The sequence below is a fragment of the Medicago sativa genome, chromosome 8, assembly GCF_051527215.1.
Source record: "Medicago sativa cultivar Bolivia chromosome 8, Bolivia_mono, whole genome shotgun sequence".
In the NCBI taxonomy this organism is placed as follows: domain Eukaryota; kingdom Viridiplantae; phylum Streptophyta; class Magnoliopsida; order Fabales; family Fabaceae; genus Medicago; species Medicago sativa.
The window spans coordinates 75,286,415-75,307,215 of NC_140756.1; the positions used below are offsets into that span (position 1 = coordinate 75,286,415).

General features: G+C 35.9%; 1 protein-coding gene across 1 annotated transcript in view; it reads right to left on the reverse strand.

Annotated features, from left to right (window-relative positions):
* LOC146901524 (uncharacterized) overlaps nt 1-20,801 on the reverse strand; it is an 84,602-nt gene that overhangs the window by 8,788 nt on the left and 55,013 nt on the right. The window lies entirely within an intron of this gene.

The window sequence follows — 20,801 nt, forward strand, 5'->3', positions numbered from 1 at the left end:
TTCTTAAATCCTACTTGGCATCTTTGGTCCCACAAAAATATGTCAAGAACACAAATCTTGTTCTAGGGTTGGAGATGCTCTAACGATTATTACAGCTGGCGCACTCCATGCATGAATTTTGGCAAAAAAACAGCTGGCGGACGAACCTGAAAATGGAACTGCTGGAGGTGCTCGAAGTATTGCCCTTTTAATAATTCACATCCAACTTTCTTGCTCAAAAAAAATAATTCACATCCAACTTTCAAATTTCAAATAATTAACTTAAGATTGTTATCAAAAACGTGACTTAAGTCCCAAAATCCTGGTTTTTGCGACTTTGCGTAGCTTCAACGACTCAAATCCATAGCAAAGTCCCAAAAACAGGCAAAATCCTATCAAAGTCGCACAAAATCGTGAAATCCGTTCAAAATCGCAGGATTTTGATGGATTTTGAAGGATTTTGTTCATTTTTTTGATAAGGGTCAATTTTTGACACTGTTCCTAAATTGACCCGATTTGAATCCATGACCCGGTTCTATAAATACTCAAAAGGCCAAAAATTTTCATTCTTTTACTTTCCCCACACTTCCTCAATAGTAGTTACACGGGATTGTTCATATAATTGGCGATTTATTCGTGATTTATGATTACATATAAGCTTTGCCATTAAATATTTTGTTAGGCCTCTAGTCTTTGCCTTGAAACTTAATAGCCTTATTCACTTGTGATCAAGTATTTTGTCAGGCATTTAGGATTTTCCTTTAAGTATTTTGTCTAGGTATTTACCATTATCATGACTACTAAAGAATATTTGCATCTAGGCTTTGAGTCATTTATGTATATGTATTTTGTGTACTTTGAACTTTAGTCATTTATGACTATACGCAATTTATAACATATATTTAGCATTATTTTTGTTTTGGTAGAATCCTCGATTTTGATTGTGATTTTACGAGTCCCGACTTTGCTATCCTATATCGATTCTACAAAAGTCCTTGAGTAAAATCCTTCGATTTTGATTGTGATTTTACGAGTCCCGATTTTGCTACTCCCTCTCGACCTGAAGTAAAGTCCCGATTTTGATAACCTTACTTAACCAATGAAATTTAGAAATCCAACTATAAGGTCGACCTTAGCAACTTTCTTTCACACACTGGTGTTCTTGATTGCAGAATATGAAGACTTCCAACTTACACAAGAATAGTTCAAGATAATAATGTACAATGAACTTGTGTAGCTGATGTAGCGAAGAACATGAAATAGAACTACATATTCCCAAACGAAATGTATAGAAGTTTCTCTAGAAGCGACACAGGCTTTTCCTCCGTGAATTCACCAGGAGAGACATACAAGGTAATTTCATGATCCAAGTTGCAACATTTTGAACTTTCAACTAGCTGGTTGTCTAAATTACGGGGTTCTGAGCTTTCTGGGGTAGGATTGATCTCACCTTCGGTAGATGGATTTTTCAATCCTCTCTCCTATCATCCTTATCTGTATCATCTTCAGGTGATTTGTCAGAGTCATTGTCGTCATTCTCTTTGCTAGGACTTTCTCCACTACCATGATAATAGGCAAAGGTTAAAACACAAATCCATGAGCATAACATACCCAAAATGTTCTTTAAGTTGATGTGGAATTGCGCAGTAGTCATTATATTCTTCAAGAAACATGCAAGACAAGTAGATTTATAAAAGATGGAAGTGGATTTATAAAACATTTCACACCATATTACTTGTGTCATAATCGAATGGCAAACCAGAAAATAGTCATACAGAGTAATTGCAACATTAAACATTTTCATCACAAAGTCACGGGCAAAAGATATATATGTTTATGGTGAATTTTTGGAACAACTACCATTAAAATGTTGTAATATATCAGCTAGAGGGAGGTATTACGGAACACATACATGATACATAGCTTGTAATAGGCCCATAATATAACAAAGACTGAAATGGTACCATGCAAAAAAGAAATTCATTTCAGAAGGGAGTGATCTGCATGATATGGAGAGACAAATTTATACTCTAGTGGCGGATCTAGAACCTTAGGTCATGGGATGCAAGTTATGCTCTAAAAGGATTTAATACTTTCAATACTCCTCCGTCCAAAAATAGAAGTGGAAATTAGTCAACAAAAATAGATTTATTTGGTCTAAAATTTATACTAAATAGATCAACTATTTTTTTTTAAAGGAACCAAATAAACTAACTATTGTTAACCCATGTTTGCTTATATTTTGGGATGATGACTCATTATAAACAATAAATTTATCTAATAATCCAATTATTAATTATTCTCATAATTATTAATGATTAAACACACAATTATTTTTATAAATACGACATTTATAGCTATATAATCTAACCATTTTAAAAATAGTCGGAATAAGATAATAAATAGTCAACGTATTTTTATAAAAAAAGATAAATAATTTAGTTAAAAGTGACATAATTTATTAATTTCATTGGTATATGTAACAACTCTAAGACTACAACTAAAAAGAAATTGGGGGAGTTTACTAGTAATTTACATATTTGATATTTGATATTCTATATATTATTCGGTCATTATCATAAACAAAAAATTATTTTTGAAGTTTAATAAATAACTAATGTATGTGGTCAATATCATTGATCAAACACATCAATTAATTTATTAATAAAAATAATAATTTTTTCCTTATAATAGTGATAAGATGAGGTATATTTTATGTCTATAAACATTAAAATATATATAATTTAGTGCCAACATATAACACAGTTTCTAAGGCGGGGAACACTCGGCTGCATCCATGGCTACTACTAGCAACATGGCTCCTACGATTTCCGTTTGCTGGCAGCGTCGCTTGCCAGGAAGGTACAAGTGTAACATCGACGCTGCATTCTTCTCTAGTCTTAACCGCACTGATATTGGTATTTGTGTTTGGACTTCGAAGGTACATTTGTCTTGGCAAAACCTGTTAGTTTTTCGTGTAATTATTTAGTCGATGTTGGTGAAGCATTGCGATTACATAATGCTATGCAGTGGTTGAGTGACATGCAGTTTGACAATATTGATTATGAAACTGATTCAGAAATAACTCATGATTCCTTTCACTCTACTCACGACAACATTTCTGAATTTGGTTGCATTATCACTTCAGTGGAGTTCGTTAGGCGAAAAGCAAATGTGTTTGCTTATGCGCTTGCAAGAGAAGCCATGCTATTAGCTAGTCCTGCCATTTATTTTAACATACCCATTGTATTGAATCTATTATTATAGATGAAATGCTATAAACATATTTTTCTAAAAAAGCATATCACACAGTTGGCCCGTCTAGTTCGATTGGCCAAGTAGCATTGTCATCTATCCAAACCTAATTGTTCAAAAAAATCTATCTAAGCCCAAGATCGATAATTATAAGGGATTTACTTTTTCCACCCTAAGCCATACTCGCGTGCCCAATGATTTTTTTTGAAAATACCCTTTGTTCGGATTCTAAAATCCGAACAAGATTGTTAGGGTTTTTCGAATTCTAAAATTCAAAACTTCACAAAGTTCATTTTTTGTGTTGTATTTGATGTCAAAAGTTTCTGCTAACCATCGTAGAATCCTCGCATAAACCACAACGCAATTGCAGGGATTCTATGAATGGTCAACAATGACCATGACACCATAAACACTCCTAAAAAATTAAAAAATGTTTAAGAAAAAGTAAGAAAAGATGGAAAGTGAAGAATGAATGAAATCGTTGTAGATGCAAACCTATTTATAGCCTTAAACCAGTCATAGACCATAACTACATGCAAAGGAAACGTTTTCCACGGTCCAACCGACCAAAAATGCATTAAACACACCACGAACCGTCCAAACCTTTGGTGAAACGCCACAATCCACCTAGTCTAAGTGTTTTCGGATTATACAATTCGAACCTGTCTAAATTTTTTCGGATTGTATAATCCGAATAGCATCAGACCATGTTTAAGTTTCATTTTTTGGTAGGTTTTCATGGCTAATGACAAATGATTTTTTTTAAAGTACAAAAATAATTAAACAGCTTAAAACAACACAATAACATAAGTGATGGATCTTCTAAGAAGGTGTTCGAAGATGTGTTTTTGTACTTGATCCAATTGGCCTGCCAACTAACATATTTCGATCGACATGTCAACTTAATAAAATGAGATTTTATTTGTATCATTTTGTCATTTTAATTTTGTTTATATTTGCATTTACTTTATATTTTTGTCATTGAAATAATATAAATCACACTCTTTAAAAATCTGGGCAAAACATATTTTAGATTATATAATCCGAAAAACCTAATAATCTGGTTCAGATTATGTAATCCGAACCAAAGGTATATATTTTTTTTAAAAAAAAAAAGAACGCGTGAGAAACGCATAGGGTGAAAAAAGTAATAGCCAAATTATAACGGCTATTTTGTGAAATTATATAATTACTTAATTCATAGTGAGTGTGCGTTCAATACAATTAGTCCTGTTGTACTAGCAACAACTTCTGCCACAACTTTAAAGAATGTGCAAGTTGCTTAGATGAGAGAGTCTTGGTGCATTAAGGTGCAAATCTATCAAATTGAGGGTGTGAAAATTAATTAAAGAGCGTTGTTATAGATAGGGCCGTTCCTATGAAATAGAAGGCTTGACTCTCTTTTTAAAATAGGCCCCTTAAAATAAAAACATAATTTTTTTGTGTAGCTAAACTTCATTAAAAAATCAGAATTAGAAGAACTTCTAAACATGAAACGAAATGAAAAAAAATTAAGTGAAAGAAAAGTGAAATTTACCTAACGGTATCGTTTGGATTTATCATTCCTCCGTTGTGGGAAAGGGAAACAAATGGTTTATGCAAAAATGAAATGATTATTGTGATTCTTTTTAGGGTCTTGCTGACAAGTGCCCTAAGGGCATTGTTTAAGGAACCCACAAGAGGAAATTATGTCTTGAAAATACAAGTCAAACACTTGTTAAAGTCATAACGTACAATTTCCAATGCAAAAGTTGCTACTTTTAGATGCTTAAACAATGCCCTTAGAGCACTTGTTAGCATTTTCCTTCTTTTTATTGAAATAACTTTCCAAATTGACTGGTTGAATGATTATATAAATTGGGAGTGGTTTGGTAGCATCAAATTTATGTCCAAAGGAGGATTAGAGTCTAGGAAAAACTCAAACGTGTACCGAACCGAAGAAAGAAAAAGAAGTACTATATATATATATATATTTTTTATTTAAGTGGGGTGTGGTATTAGACTTAATTTATTTTTTTGAGGCCGATAGGTTTTGGAGGTCCGGCTTGCTTGAGCTGCTTGCACACCCCCAAGGCCGGGCCTGGTTATAGACACTCTCTTTTCAACACTTTTTAACACTCACATTTTCTTATTTGATGACATGTGGGTAACACACTTTGAAAATAGATCCTACATAAAGTGATAACTAAGACCCATATGAGTTTCATTCAATAGGAGAGTGGGCGTAAGAGAAAGTGCTAGAAAAAGGGTGTTTCTAGCATTTCTCTAAATTAAATGTTGGATAATTGGTGCAAATGTATCAAAATGAGGGTGTGCAAATGCACACTCTCACTCTAAGGTAGATCTGCCTTTGTCTGCAATGGACTTAGATCACTGAATTCGTACGAAAGGAATCAAACTTAAAACCTTAAGACGAACACGGGTACCACTAAACAAACTCAAATGAGTCGATGGCAAATTATTACCGATAATCATGAGATTATGCAAGACAAAGAGTACCTAGTAAACAACAAAGTCAACTGAATCTGCAATAAATGGTTCATGGGGATCATCAGGAAGGAGTCCAACGAACATTGTAAATGCAACAGTAAAACTGTACTAATTAATAGTTGTACGACATACTCCCTCCGGTCACTATTATAAGCAAAAGTAGACTTTTTAGGTTCATTCAATAAATGATGTATGTGGTTCACATATAGACTATATACATCATTTATTGAATGAATCTAAAAAGTGAATTTTTGCTTATAATAGTGACCGGAGAGAGTAATTAATAGATCTACTGAAGAGCTTAAATAACGAGAAATTCTCAAGCAAACGTATTATTCAGATTTTTTTTTTTTTTTTTATACAAAAAAAGTTAAGTGCATGACATATTGCCTGATTCCAAGGTAATGCAAGCAATATATATCACCAAGGGTTCACAATAGTAATCATGGATGTGCAGACTGCAGAGTCAATGGAATAAGAATGATTTATCTTCTGCCACACACAAATAAAGGGTTATGTTTGTTAAGAAAACTAAAAGTAAGAGGTTGACATTGAAATCAACAAGTTTTGATTTTTTAAAAGTTGAATTCACAACTTTTCACTATTTCTTAAGTACAATTTTTTTTTTTTTATTCTTTTAACCAATATCTTAACTCTTTAGCATTTCCCTCGTTTAAATATATCATTCTAATTTCTCTGTGATTAATGTGATTGCGCCTATACAAATTTATTTACAATGCATAGATTTCTATTTGTGTAGGAAATATAATTATTGAAGCATTTGTTCGCAAGAAATTACACTAGGTCAGCACACATCTTAGTTTATCTTTCATTAATGGAAAGGACACAAAACCACAGACAATTTTCTCATTTCTAGTCTATATATATAGAATTACTCTCTACAACAGAATTTGAGACAAGTCATTGGTGCCCAAGGCATTGCAGCAGAGAAACTTCGTGTCTCCAAAAATGAATTTGATAAAACCAATGACCGAACTCGTCTTGGACGATGCTGAGCAAAGAGCCGTGCTAGGAAGCCACCAAGTGATGTTCCATAAAGATGTACATATCCGTAAGTTATGGCCTATTAAAGTATGAGAAATATTAGCTGTGTTTGCAAAAACAAGGTATGAGAAATATAAAAGAAAATAGACAAATGTTAACTTGTGCACTCTAGGACAGATGTTAAGGAGCTCTTTATAGAAATATACGTCTATTAAAGTATTAGCATCCAATGCAATGTATAGAGTAAGCAAAACCATTCTGTTGATGAATCAAGATGTTGTAGAAGACCATAGTGAGAGGTAGTTGTGATAGTTGTGATTGCTGATATATTGGGTGCATGATTAATTAACTTCCCTCATGTTATGTCTTTCAAGTTTTTTAGTAGTGGTATCGAAGAGAGGTAGTAGGATAGTGTTAGAGAAACAGTTGATGTTCTTGCCTTCTTGGTAAAACTACCAAGATAGTAGAAATGCTTGAAAAAAAGCTTTTCCAAAGGTGGATTGTTGTTGCCGTGGTGGGACTAACATTGAATATTGGTGTTTAGTGCTTAAGCAAAACAGGTTCTGTTGTCCCGTACTATATATCTTCACGGGAGGAGAATGACATTTGCACTGCTCCTCCTAAGTTAAGGGACATTTGCCTAGATATTGATTAAAAGCTAGAGGTACTGGTAATTTTACAATTTTATACATAGATTGTTGAAAAAACTTTAAGCTTTTGCTTGATGTATGTAAATATGAAGTTTATAGATTTATACAGTTAAATTGAGGTTAGAATAAGATTCACTATTCTACTCCGATATGTCAACCTGCAAACAAATAGTGGGGGTAACGGAAAGATTAGAAAAAATGCATAGTAAATCAATAGTTGTTGTTGGAACACCATTTTATAAAGTGCACAGCACATCTTCAACGGGTGATTGGTTTCAAAAGCAAGCTAAACATGACAAACCTGTTGACAAATTCATGCCTTAAACGCCCTATTCTATGTTTCTTTAGTTCAATAATGCAAAAAGTACAAGTTGCTTCAATTCAACAAGGCCTTCGTTCCATTGTTCACTCTGATTAATTTTTTTTATTGCACTATCCCTTCATCGCGAAAGCAATGGCGATTATTCATCAACAAGTATAACAGCTCTTCATCGTGCAAACTTTGTAAAGGACGAGGTTGCTTGATTAGCCTCAGTTTGAGAATGCTAGCCAATTCCCCTCAAGCTATGATGATGATGATGCTTTGTCATCTTGTTCATTTGAGTGAAGGATTAATAAGAATTGAAGAACATATTTAACTGGTGAGTAAGCACTCTCTACTAAAACCTCCGTTAATAATTTTTTCTCATTTGATTACCAATAATATAAATCACGAATCTCTTCTTTCTTTTTGTCAACAGATTTTTATACCATCAATTCCATCAACAACTGTGGTAATATCTTTTAGAAGAGCGCATTATTTAGATATCATTTTTAAATGAATCTCCATAATAATCTCCATAAGGAGGATTAGTTTCCTAACTTTTGACTAGAAACTACTCCTTCCGTTTCAAAATGAGTGACGTTTAAGGTTGTTACACACATATTAAGAAATGCAATAATGTTGTCTATAGACACGACACTTTTACTAAAATAGCCTTGTTTTTTTTTTGAAGAGGCTAAAATGGAATATATTACCAACTCAAAGAGTCTTTCCTAGCACAAGGTGTACAAAGGAAAGACAAACAATGTCGAAACAATATTTACAAGAGGAACCTGTACATAAAGAAGCAAAAAAGAAATAGCTATCAGCCTATGCCTAACAAGGTGAACGGACTAAGCCACCAACCATGATAGTTAAAGGGAAGAGTAGGAAATTTCTCCCTCAACCACCTAAAAGCGAGAGACTTAATCCTATCGACCACCTGACTTATTAAGCAAATTTTGTCGTTAAAATGCCTGTTATTTCTTTCTTTCCAGATTTCCCAAACTGTCGCAAACCAAATAACCTGAGATATAGAGCGGCGCTTCTTCGCGATACCACCACTGACACTAAATTGATTAAAATGATCTTGCACCTGAGCAGGAATGACCGCTGAGATGCCAAGCCATCTATAAATGAAATGCCAAACAGCCCCAAAAATATTACAATGCAAAAACAAGTGATGGGAAGATTCAATCGAACCACATCTAGCCACACACATCCTTGAGTCACGATCAAGAACACCACGCCGATGCAAATTGTCCTTTGTAGGCAACCTGTCTCGGAACAAACGCCAAGTAAAAAACACAACCTTTAACGGGACATCTTTATGCCACAACGAGTCAACAGGAACCGTTGAAACCAATGGAGGATGAACTGATAGGAAATTATATGCACTCCGAACAGAGAATACATTAGATGATTCCAATGTCCACAACCATCTGTCATTCCTATCAACCTGCAAATGAACATTATGAAGTAATAACATTAGTTCTCCCACCTCCTCCTCCTCCCACGCAAACAACCTCCGCCTCCACCTCCATGCGTCACCCTCTTGACCCCAACCTAACTGACTCATATCAAAAACAGATAATTCTTCAAACACCGATAGATCATATAACCTACTAAACCTAACCTTAAAAGACACCACACCACACCAAACATCCGACCAGAATAACGTATGCTTCCCGTTACCAAGGGAGCGTTCGACATGGTCACTAAACCACCTATCTTTACATAAAAGATAAATATCACGCCACCAGAGGGAACCCTCACGACCTCCCCCCTTCAACCGCCCACCCTCCATGCCATACCGCGCTGACAACACCCTAAACCACAAACTACCAGTATTTGTCAACAACCTCCAACACCACTTCCCTAACAATGCAATATTAAACTCACTAATTCTCCTTACCCCCAAACCACCAACCTCCTTACTCCTACAAACAGTGTTCCAATCCACCCAAGCTATTTTCCTGTGGTCATCACTACCCCCCCCCCCCCCCCCCCCCCCAAAAAAAAACATTTTAAAATAGATTCAATAGAGGAGACGATACCTGACGGAGCCTTGAAAAAAGAAAGAGCATAAACAGGCAGCGATGACAGGACAGACTTCAGCAAAACCAAACGACCACCCATAGACAGATGCTTCGATTTCCAACCCGACAGTCTAGTCTTAATACGACAAATAAGTGGATCCCAAAAAGACAAGCGCCGAGCGTTTCCACCAATAGGCAAGCCCAGATACACAAAGGGAATGGAACCCACCTTACAGTTCAGCACCATAGCCGCTTCTGACAACCAAGACATTGCAACATTCACACCTACTAACTGACTTTTCGAGAAATTCACCTTTAAACCCGACAAAGTTTCAAAAAAAATAAGAATAGCACGCATGGACCTGATATTAGCCCACGACTTTTCTCCCAAAATCAAAGTATCATCTGCGAACTGAAGATGAGACACGACGGTCGTGTTACCGTCACCCACCTTATAGCCGGAAAAGAGATTATTGGCCAATAACGACTCCATCAACACATTAAAACCTTCTGTAGCTAACAGGAACAAAAATGGGGAGAGAGGGTCACCCTGTCTCAACCCCCCCTCCCCAAAGAAAACTCATCAGTTGGAGACCCGTTTACCAAGACCGAAGCAGTAGCTGTACCAATGCATTCTTTTATCCATTTTCTCCAAAGTGTCGGAAATCCCATTTTCCCCATAACCTCATCTAAATAACCCCAGTCTATTGAATCATATGCTTTCTCAAAATCCACCTTGAACAGAATCAATTCTTTTTTACATCTATGTGCTTCATCTACTATTTCATTCGCAACCAAAATGCCATCCAAAATCTGACGACCTTTTATAAAAGCCGACTGAGTGTCCGAAACAACGTAATCAATCACAGAGCGGAGTCTGTTAGCAAGCACCTTCGCCAAAATTTTATACATACAACCCACCAAAGAAATTGGTCTAAAATCATTCAGTCGTTGGGGACTATCTATCTTTGGAATAAGAGCAATAAAAGTGTTGTTGATACCTTTTGCCAATCTACCATTTCTGTGAAACTCTGACAAGAACCGCATCACATCATCCTTCAAAATGTCCCAAAAGTCTTTGATGAAACCAATGTTAATCCCATCAGGCCCTGGACACTTAAAGTTATCACAATCCCACACCGCCGCCTTAACCTCGTCCAAACAGAAAGGCTTTATAAGAGCCGCCCCATTTCTATGATTCAAAGTACGAAAATGCAAGCCTTCCATACTAGGCCGATGAGCAACATGAGGCTGAAAATGTGTCGAGAAATGGTTGAACACAGCATTACGCACATTTTGAACTCCTTCAACCAACCCTCCATTCGCGTAAAAGAACGAAATCGAATTCCTTCGACGCCTATTTGACATAATACCATGGAAGAACTTAGAGTTAACATCTCCTTCACGTAACCAATGAATTCGAGACTGTTGCCAACAAATACTAGAATGAATACGGGATAAAGAGAACAGCTCGTCTGAAAAACCATGAAGCTCCTCAATCTCTACACCACTTAAATCAACTGTCTCCCCTTTCAAATCTAAAGTCGCAATTTTCTCCTTTAGGGTCAAAATTCTTGCAGGAAGATTACTAGAATGATGTTGATGCCAATCTTTTAAAGCCAATTTGAGGAGCTTTAATTTCTCTTTCAACACATAGCCACCCCAACCCTCCACCTGAAAGGATAACCACTTCTCGCGAACAAAATTATTATAGCCAGGAAGAGACTCCCAACACTTTAACATACGCAAAGGTTTGGGTCCCCAATTTTCAACATCAATAGCAAGCACCAAAGGACAATGATCCGACAAACCACGAGACATAGCCAACTGGGAGCAACTCGGCCAAGTCAAACACCATTTTTCAGACAGCAAAAACCGGTCAATGCGACTCATAGACTTCCCGTCACCCCGAAACCACGTGAATGTACGGCCTCGGAGAGGGAGATCAATGAGAACAGTACCTTCAATAAAGTTATTAAAATTGTCGCTCCACACTGCATTAAACACCCTTCCGACACTACGACGTTCGTCGATGCAACGGACCACATTAAAATCACCACAGACACAAACATTTTGATTTGACATAGCCCCCAATCTCAAAGATAAATTATTCCATAACATCTGCTGACGAGAAGCATCACACGGAGCATACACATTAAACAAAACAAACTCCTCTTCAGTCTTCACAAATCGCCCTAAAACCACCAAGACATGATCGAAAGAAATAGATGACCACACCTCGACCTCCTGAACATCCCACATAGTAACAATACCACCAGATGCTCCTACTGACGGTTGAAAAGAAAAATCAGCATTTATATCACCCCATATAGATTTACAAACAGACACATCTAGCACAGACAACTTTGTTTCTTGTAAACAGAGAAGAAAAGGTTTTTCCTTCCGCACCAAATTACACACCTCCCTCCTTTTTTCAACACTCCCTAAGCCCCTAACATTCCAAGAAATTATCTTCATGACAAAAAAAACACAACACCAAAATACCCCACCCTCATCATAACCCTCAACATCGATCTACACATCCTCCCCACCACCACCATGAGTTTTCCTCCCCACCCTTGACAGAACATCAAACATATTGTTTTTATCGCCCGCAAATTTAAGACCAACTTTCTTCCCAATATCACATACATCCTCAGACGCCTTCTCCTTATTAGCATGAAGTACCAACCAATTCTCCCAATCATTATTGACAGATGACTGGGACTCATTAATTGAAGCAACATCATTAGACTTAAGCTTAGCCTTAGAACCATCTGACACCGCCTTACGTAGTTTCATATTCCTTTGCAAGGCCCGAAGGACCTCCTTACGATCTTTTTCTGAAAGTCTTACAATTCGTTTAATACTTTGAGCACAGTGACGTAAATAACCATTTCCTTTTTTCTTTTTAAATCTTCGGCCGCTTGTTGAAGAAGAAGTAACATTTAACTGCGGCTTTAACAACTTTGGGACCTCAGCAGCAAATTGTTTTTGTTTATTCACCCATTCCAAACTCCACGGACCAGACGTTGAAGCACGAACCCTACCTGGAGGACACGATAAAGTTCGCTTAGCAACCCGTGTTTTAACACTATTATGATTTTCCACCACTTCACAAGTCTGCGTTGTCATCTGCTCAAAACAGTCCACACTCGGCCTTAGCTTAGCAGCCACGCATGCAGCTGGTTCTTTTGACAAAATCTTCACATCTTGCGACAATGATGGTGCTGTTGGTCTAGATATAGAGGGTGACACATTATTAGAACCTGAGATTACAGGGGATGATTGTTTAACACTTTGATTATTAACCTCCTTATTCCAATCCTCAGACAAGTGATGTAAAAGATCGTCAACATCTCCACACCCTGCGACATCAGCATGAATTTCCGGTGTTCCATGAGAGTCATCATCTAAACATTCCTCGTCATCAAACAGACATGCATCCTCACCCAAGGAGAAACCCCACTCTTCAATAATTTGAAAATCAAAGAGTACCCCATCTATCATTATTTGGGCACTTGTATTGATTATCTCTAAGGTTGTAGTGGACAATAAAATTCGTGCATAATCAAAATGGTCTCTATCCAAAGTGGTATCATCAACCTTCAGCAACCGGCCACAATCATAGACACATAATTTGAAAAAATCTATATTCCATGCATGAAGTGGCACATCATAAATCCGCACCCAAGCACCTCTTTCACGAAACAACGTTTCCTTATTCCACCGAACCGGTTTAGAAAAGAAATTATCAAAAAAATCAGCCGCTTCAGACAATAAAGAACTCACATCACCGTCGTCAAGAGTTCGCAAAAACATCTTATTTGCACCCAAAGGAATGATAACAAGTTTATCAAAACCCGCATAAAAAATCCTTCTTTGTAACACTGGTATAGAATCCCCATTCAAAACAGACACCACCAAACCCTTCGATGCCCAAGACATATCATCATCAGAAGAATTATACTTGGGAACATACCTCTGTTTCGATTGCACCACCGGACCTTTCACTATAACACCCGCCGACAACTCCTCCACCACCTGTTTCCCCGCTCCAACACCCTCTTTAGCTAACCCACCCATCTTTCTTTTTTCTCCCTCGTTAATTTTTTCTCCCTCTACAATTTTATCTTTCTCAGCATAATTTTTTCCTCCCTCAAAATTTTTTTCTCCCTCACCCCTCTCTCTTCCTACTTCGCGTTTGTTACCAAAACGGTCGTAACTCGACACCTTAGCCACCACCTTACAGTCCCCAAACCACACATTGTTTACAACCTTTAACAGTTTATCAATATCTTTCACCTTGCTATACCGTACAAAACCAAATAACGCACCATTAACATTACGTTTCCTAGCCAAATACACATCTTCCATAATTCCACAAACCTCAAAACCTTGCCTTAAAGAACTATATGAAATATTATCCGGAACATTGGTAAAGTAAAAAGATACAAGATTATGGGTTACTTTACCAATTGAAGCGGTTTGTAGTTGCCTTGGCTTCAAAGATTCTGCTGGTCCAATATTAACAGTAGCTGCACCTAACTCCTCATCATGAAAATCCGTATTATTAATTGTGGCTACAGATAGGCGCCGCTTTCCTTTACCATTGCTCCCTTCTACAAAATCATCGAGCTTGCCATGCTTCCTGACTCTAGATTTCAACCGTTTTTGTTTGAGTGGCAATCGCTCTCCATGCCTGCGTGCACCACCACGTGACCTACCGTGACGTGAATACTGCATGATGACCTGCCCGTCGGAAGACAAAATTGGCTTGCAAAAATCCCTTGAATCCTCTGAATCATAATCCCACCATACTGAACCATGCCTATCCCTAACCCTAGACTGCCCGTGCCGCCTCGAACCTCCATGCCGATGATCCTCCCGAAGCCTGTCCCGTCCGTCTTCCACCTGTTCCAGCGCTTTCCCCCTTCGCGGTCTCACGTAAGACCACTCTCCCCTATACCCCCCATTTGGTGGCACCCTGCTTGGACCCCGACCCCCCCTATAGTACCTTTCTTCCGGTGAAGGTGAATACCGTCGCGGTGGCCCATGGTGGTGGAACCTCGGGTTTCCGCTTCTCACTGTCTCTCGACCACGCTCTCTCTCACTCATGTCTCGCCCTAAAATAGCCTTGTTAACTATTGGTGCATTTCTCATCATTATAAATTAAAGTAAAATGTGGTACTTTGGAAGTAGTGTGCATAGTAATACTTAAGGGGTACTATTGGGAAAAAATAATTAATAGTGCATTGGAATATGAAAGTGACATTCATTTTGAAACAATTTTTTTTAGTTAAAACGACACTCATTTTGAAATGGAGGGAGTAAATTTTATGAGAATAAATAATTTATACATATCAAAATAAGATACAATGATAAATAAAATTTTCATATATAATTGTATAATTAAAATATAATTTTATCCATCTAATTTAGTCAATGTTTAAAATAAATTTATGCAAAATTGTTCAAGCATTAAAATAATTCAGAAAATCAGGAACCAAAATATATAAATGACAGAACAGTAACTTTTTAAAATTAAACATATATTTTTTGGTTTCATATAAGTTTCTTCACTTGGAATATTCCTCTTCATATAAGTTAAATTCAAACTTTAGTTCGTATTATTTTGATTATGTGGTCTTTCTCCAAGACTCAATCCTCGTTGGTAAAATAATTTTAAAGAAATGGCATTCTAGAATCAGTAAGAGTTTACTTTTCTATTACTGTTCTGAAGTTTTTCTCCGTCTTCCTGCTTAGAAAAAAAAAAAAAACATACAATGTCCTTTGTTTTTGTTTTTTTTAAAACGTGTGTAAACTCGAGAAGAAAATACGATGTCACTAACAATGTTCGTATTTCGATGTTCATGCAACAGAGAATGGTCTTGTTGAGAATGATTAATATATATTTTAATATTGAGAATATTATAACAATATAAATTGAATTTGATGAATTCATATAAACTATTGAAGTATGACTCATATATACAAGGCACTAAAGAAGACAAGGGGCGGTACGGTTCAGGGGTAATATTGTAAAGTGGATTGTAGTAGTACTATATATATATTGCTTATAACACTTAAACCCTAATTCATCACAGTAATAGAAACGAAACTATAGTTGCGCTATAGTCGCAGAGGTAGGCACAATTGGCCGAATAACGTTAATAAATATCGTGTGTTCATTGTCGTTCTCTTATATATTCTTTTGTTACTAGTTGTTTGTTCTAACATAAACTCACTAAAATCTCCCTCCAATACAATTTGAAGAATTCACTAACTAACTTGGAAGGCATGACATAAAATGTTACAGTTAGAGTCAGTGGCGGATCTTCTCAAGAGCCCATGGTAGCCATGGCTCCCCCCAACTTCAGTATTAATACTATATTAGGCATAATCTATCATAGGTTTCGCAAGTGTTGCAGTGGAAATTAAGTGAAGTTGTTTTGCAACAAGAAGTCGTGGGTTCGATTCATTCTGTCTCCATTTTCTGCATAAATTTTTATTTTTATTGACAAAAAATGCCCTGACATGACACACACCACTGCTCTTAAGGTAGATAAATTTTTATTTTTATTGACAAAAAATGCCCTGACATGACACACACCATTGCTCTTAAGGTAGAATTAAGCCTAACGAACCATTACACCACATAAGATTTTGTGTTTAATCTATGAAACACACACACACACACTATATATATATATTACAAATTTTTGGCTCCCGACCCCAACAATTTTAGTTAAGATCCGCTACTTGTTAGAGTGGACAAGTTTGCATTCCCAACATATATGATGGTGATGGAGATGACCACATTTGAAGAATGTCCTGTAGCCGCAGGGATACCTTTCCTCGCAACTATAGAGGCATTGATTGATGTAGAACAAGGGGAAGTGACAGGGATGGCAATTGGACCTAGGTCCGATGGGCACCCGTAAAAAATACCCACAATGGGTAGGGTAAAACCCCGCTTTTATGGGTATGAGCTTGGGTCCGGGTAATTACCCGCAAATTTAGATGGGTATGAGTACGGGTAAGGGCACTATAATACCCAACCCGGCAACCCGCATATACATATTTATATAATATAATATAATAAATGGTTTATTTATTTTTTGTGTACAACTATTTAATTTATTTTGCTATTTAAGCATAAATCTAAACCTAAAAACTAATACGGTAACCATTTCATCCTTACCTTCATAAACTCACGAGCTACAAATTTATTATTTAAATCAATTTGATGTTTGTTTTAGCATGCACTTTTTATATGTATTTTGAATGTTTTTATTTTATTTTTCGAGGAATATTTTGGATGTTTTTTTATTTGGCTAAATACTACGATTTCTACTATTTTATGAGTTGATTTAAAAAAAATTGGATCATAGTTTTATTTCAATTATGATGTTTTTTATTGTCTTTTTATAATTAAAGTACGGGTAATGGGTACGGGTATAGGCACTTAGATGCCCATAGGGTATGGGGAAAGGCACTAAAGTTGTCACCTACGAGGGTACGGGCTAGGGTACGGGTATTTTTTATAGACGCGGGTAGGGGAAAGGGTACTATAGTACCCTACCCATTGGGTACCCATTGCCATCGCTAGGAAGTGATCTTGAGGTCAAACAATGACTACTTATCCTACAAAGTTGTTGATCATGATCTTGAGGTCAAACAATGACTACTTATCCTACAAAGTTGTTGATCAAATTGAAGGATTGTTCTCCATCGCTGAATGTTGCATTGCTAAGGTAAGAAATGTGCATCCGGAGGTTAACATAAAGAGGGAGAATACAACAAAAAGATGTATTTTATTGGAAGAGGGAAAATTAAACATAACTCAGATCATAATTGAATAAAAGACTTGCATTAATAAAATCCAGCAGATAAATAGAAATTTGTCTTAGAACCCTAATCAAGAGGTGTTTAGTTACTCATGGTAACAAAAGACATGATACAAAAGAAATAAAACATACTCTAAGAACAAAGTTGAGAAGATTTGAGGTTCCTCTTTTTTGCTCCTAGTGTTTATCTTCCTTTTGAACAACCAAGTTCTGAATGAATATTACTATGTGGAAGAAGCTATAATTATAGGCGTTCATTTGTTGGCTTTAGGTTGAAATATTGGGCTTTTTCCCAAACCACAGGGAAAATACAACAAAAAACTATACTTTTTTCGAAAGAGCATGCGCGGGGTGCGTAATAGTGTGATAGAGAGGAGTTGCTCTCTGTCTTATACGCCTGGGGCTTCAACTTCCAGGTTAAAAAAATGACTTGGTGAACGAAAACACCAAAGGAAAACACTCAAAGGAAAGTTGGAGAACGAAAACACTCGAAGAACGAAGAAAAAAGGCAATTTGTTCTTTGAGTGATGGATTAATAGTCTTTTGAGTGTTTTCTTTGAGTGAAGGATTAAAAAACCCTTTTTTTCTTCGTTGATTGAGTGTTTTTGTTCTCCAACTTTCTTTTGGTGTTTTCCTTTGGTTGTTCCCCTTGCATCGTTCTTTGAATGTTTTCGTTCTTAGGACAAAATTCCCCAACTTGTAATGTCTTCAAAGCCGCCTTGAATATTAATAATCTTCATTTTATATTTTCAAAAACTTCTATGAGGTGTCTTGCTTGTCGAATTACATGATTTCTCAATAAAAAATTCAAAATATCTATGAAATTGTCAGGTTTAGGGAAGAAACAAAATTACATGACTCGATTGAAAACATTACAAAATGTCCTTAAAGTATGAACATTTTCTCTTAAATTCCTCCATAATGACTCAAATATTCGATAAAGTGACTAAAAAATATACTAAAAATAATGTAAGATGATCTATCATCAAGCGACCCAACTCTCAAAAACAGACACGTTGGCATAAGAAATCGAAAAAATGCATGTGCTGAGCCCAACCATAAAGGGATTTTATCCAACTTCATATACAAACCATCACTTGTATCCTTCAAATAATAACTTGGGGGTAACTATTTGGATATGGGTCGAAGCCCGTCCACTAATAAGTCCCAAAAGGCTCTTCCCTAAGAGTGTGTTTGGATGGGGTAACTAGAAAATTTCAAAGAATTTAGAATTCTAGGCAATTCAAATGATTCAATTAAATTGACTTCATTTCTAAATATTCTTGTTTGGATGGAAGAATAAAAAAATTAATTGTCATCATTTTTGGGCAATTTTTATAAATTTCAATTTTTTGGGGTCAAATTTGAAAATTTAAATTAGTGTCAATTTTTCAAATTTTGAGGGGGCAATTTATAATTTTTGATAAATTTGAGGGGTATATTTGTAATTTTTGAAAAAAATTAGGGGTCAATTTGCAATTTTTGGGGTTAATTGGAATATTATGAAAATGTGAGGACCAAAATGCGAAATTTGAAAATTTATAAGAATGAAGAAATTTGAAATTTTTATCTTTTAGATGTCATTTGAAATTTTCTAGAATGTGTTTGGATGGGGCAATGTTTTGAGGGAATATAATGTTATGAGGGAATTCAAATACTTTAGGTGAATTCCATTGTTTGGATAATACTTTGACCCCTCAAATTTATTGAAATTTGCAAATTGACCACTAATTTCAATTTTCAAATTTGGCCCAAAAAATTAAAATTTATAAAAGTTCCCCAAAAATGATATTGAAATTTTTTATTACTCCACCCAAACAAAAGTATTGAGAAATGAAAGGAATTTAATTGAATCATTTAAATTGCCTAGAATTTTAAAGAATTTAAAATTCTCAATTACCTCATCCAAACACACTCTAAATTATTAGCCAAACAATGAAATTCACCTAAAAGTATTTGAATTCTTTCAAAACATTACATTGCCTCAAAACATTCCTCCATCCAAACACACTCTAAAAGAATCTAATGACACGTGTACTCTGAGCAGACGACCCCACAAGAAGGTAGCCCAAGCTACCAGCAACAGAGAAGAACACAGAGCCAGGTGAACAACAAATAGGGTTCGTAGCATAAGAAGACACGTGTCAAGGTCAACAACAAGGATAGTTTGTTTCATAGGAGCTCCTACATACCATTAGGGGTGGCAAAAAAATCCGTGCCCACGGGTATCCGCTGATAAAATCCATCATGGGCACGGGGCGGGTAGCTAAACGGGTACCCGCGGGTATAATAAACAAGTATTTAACTACCCGTTATTTTATGGACGTGGACACAGATTTGATGATACTCGTGCCCGCGGGTATCCGTACCCGTTAATAAATTAAATAAATTACTAAAATATTCATGTGTTTATATATATATATATATATATATATATATATATATATATATATATATATATATATATATATATATATATCTCAAAGTTTGGTGTCTCAAAAAAAATCCTAGTTTGGTGTCTCAAATTCTATTATTGAAGCTTGGAATGCATATGAATTTGGATGTTTATTTGGATTTTAGTCTTTTCTAACTTTTATTTGGCGGTTTTTATGCTTTTTGGATGTTTATTTAGATTTTGGATGTTTTTATCCTTTTTATTTTACTTCAAGAATTTGTATGGATTATGTAAGAATCATTATGGTATGATGAATTTGCTTGGGATTATGTAAGAATCATGATTTTTGTTGGATTATGATATGGATTTTGAAATTTGAATGGAATATGTTATGTATGGATCTTTAAAAGTTGAAATTTGTCGGTAATTAAAAAAGTATTTTTCTTTGTAAAAAAAATTAAATAAAAAATCCATGGGTACCCGCAAATATCTGTGGATATCTAAATACCCATGGATTACCCGTATAGAGATACCCGCACGGGTATGAGAACGGGAACGGGTACCATATTTATCCAACGGGACGGGGACGGATATCATACTACCTATACCCACGGATACCCATTGACATCCCTACATACCATAGTTGAACAACCGATAAGGTCCGTGCACAAAACCACCAAAAGAAAAGCTCTACATTTGTCTCTACCTGTATACGTTCGAAGAAGAAGGGCATTATCTAACGAAAGTGTTTTACACAAATGCCATTCAATGCCATCGACTTAAGGATCTTAGGTTCAACATAATCAAGTATGATGGAGAGTTTGACACATTTTCAAT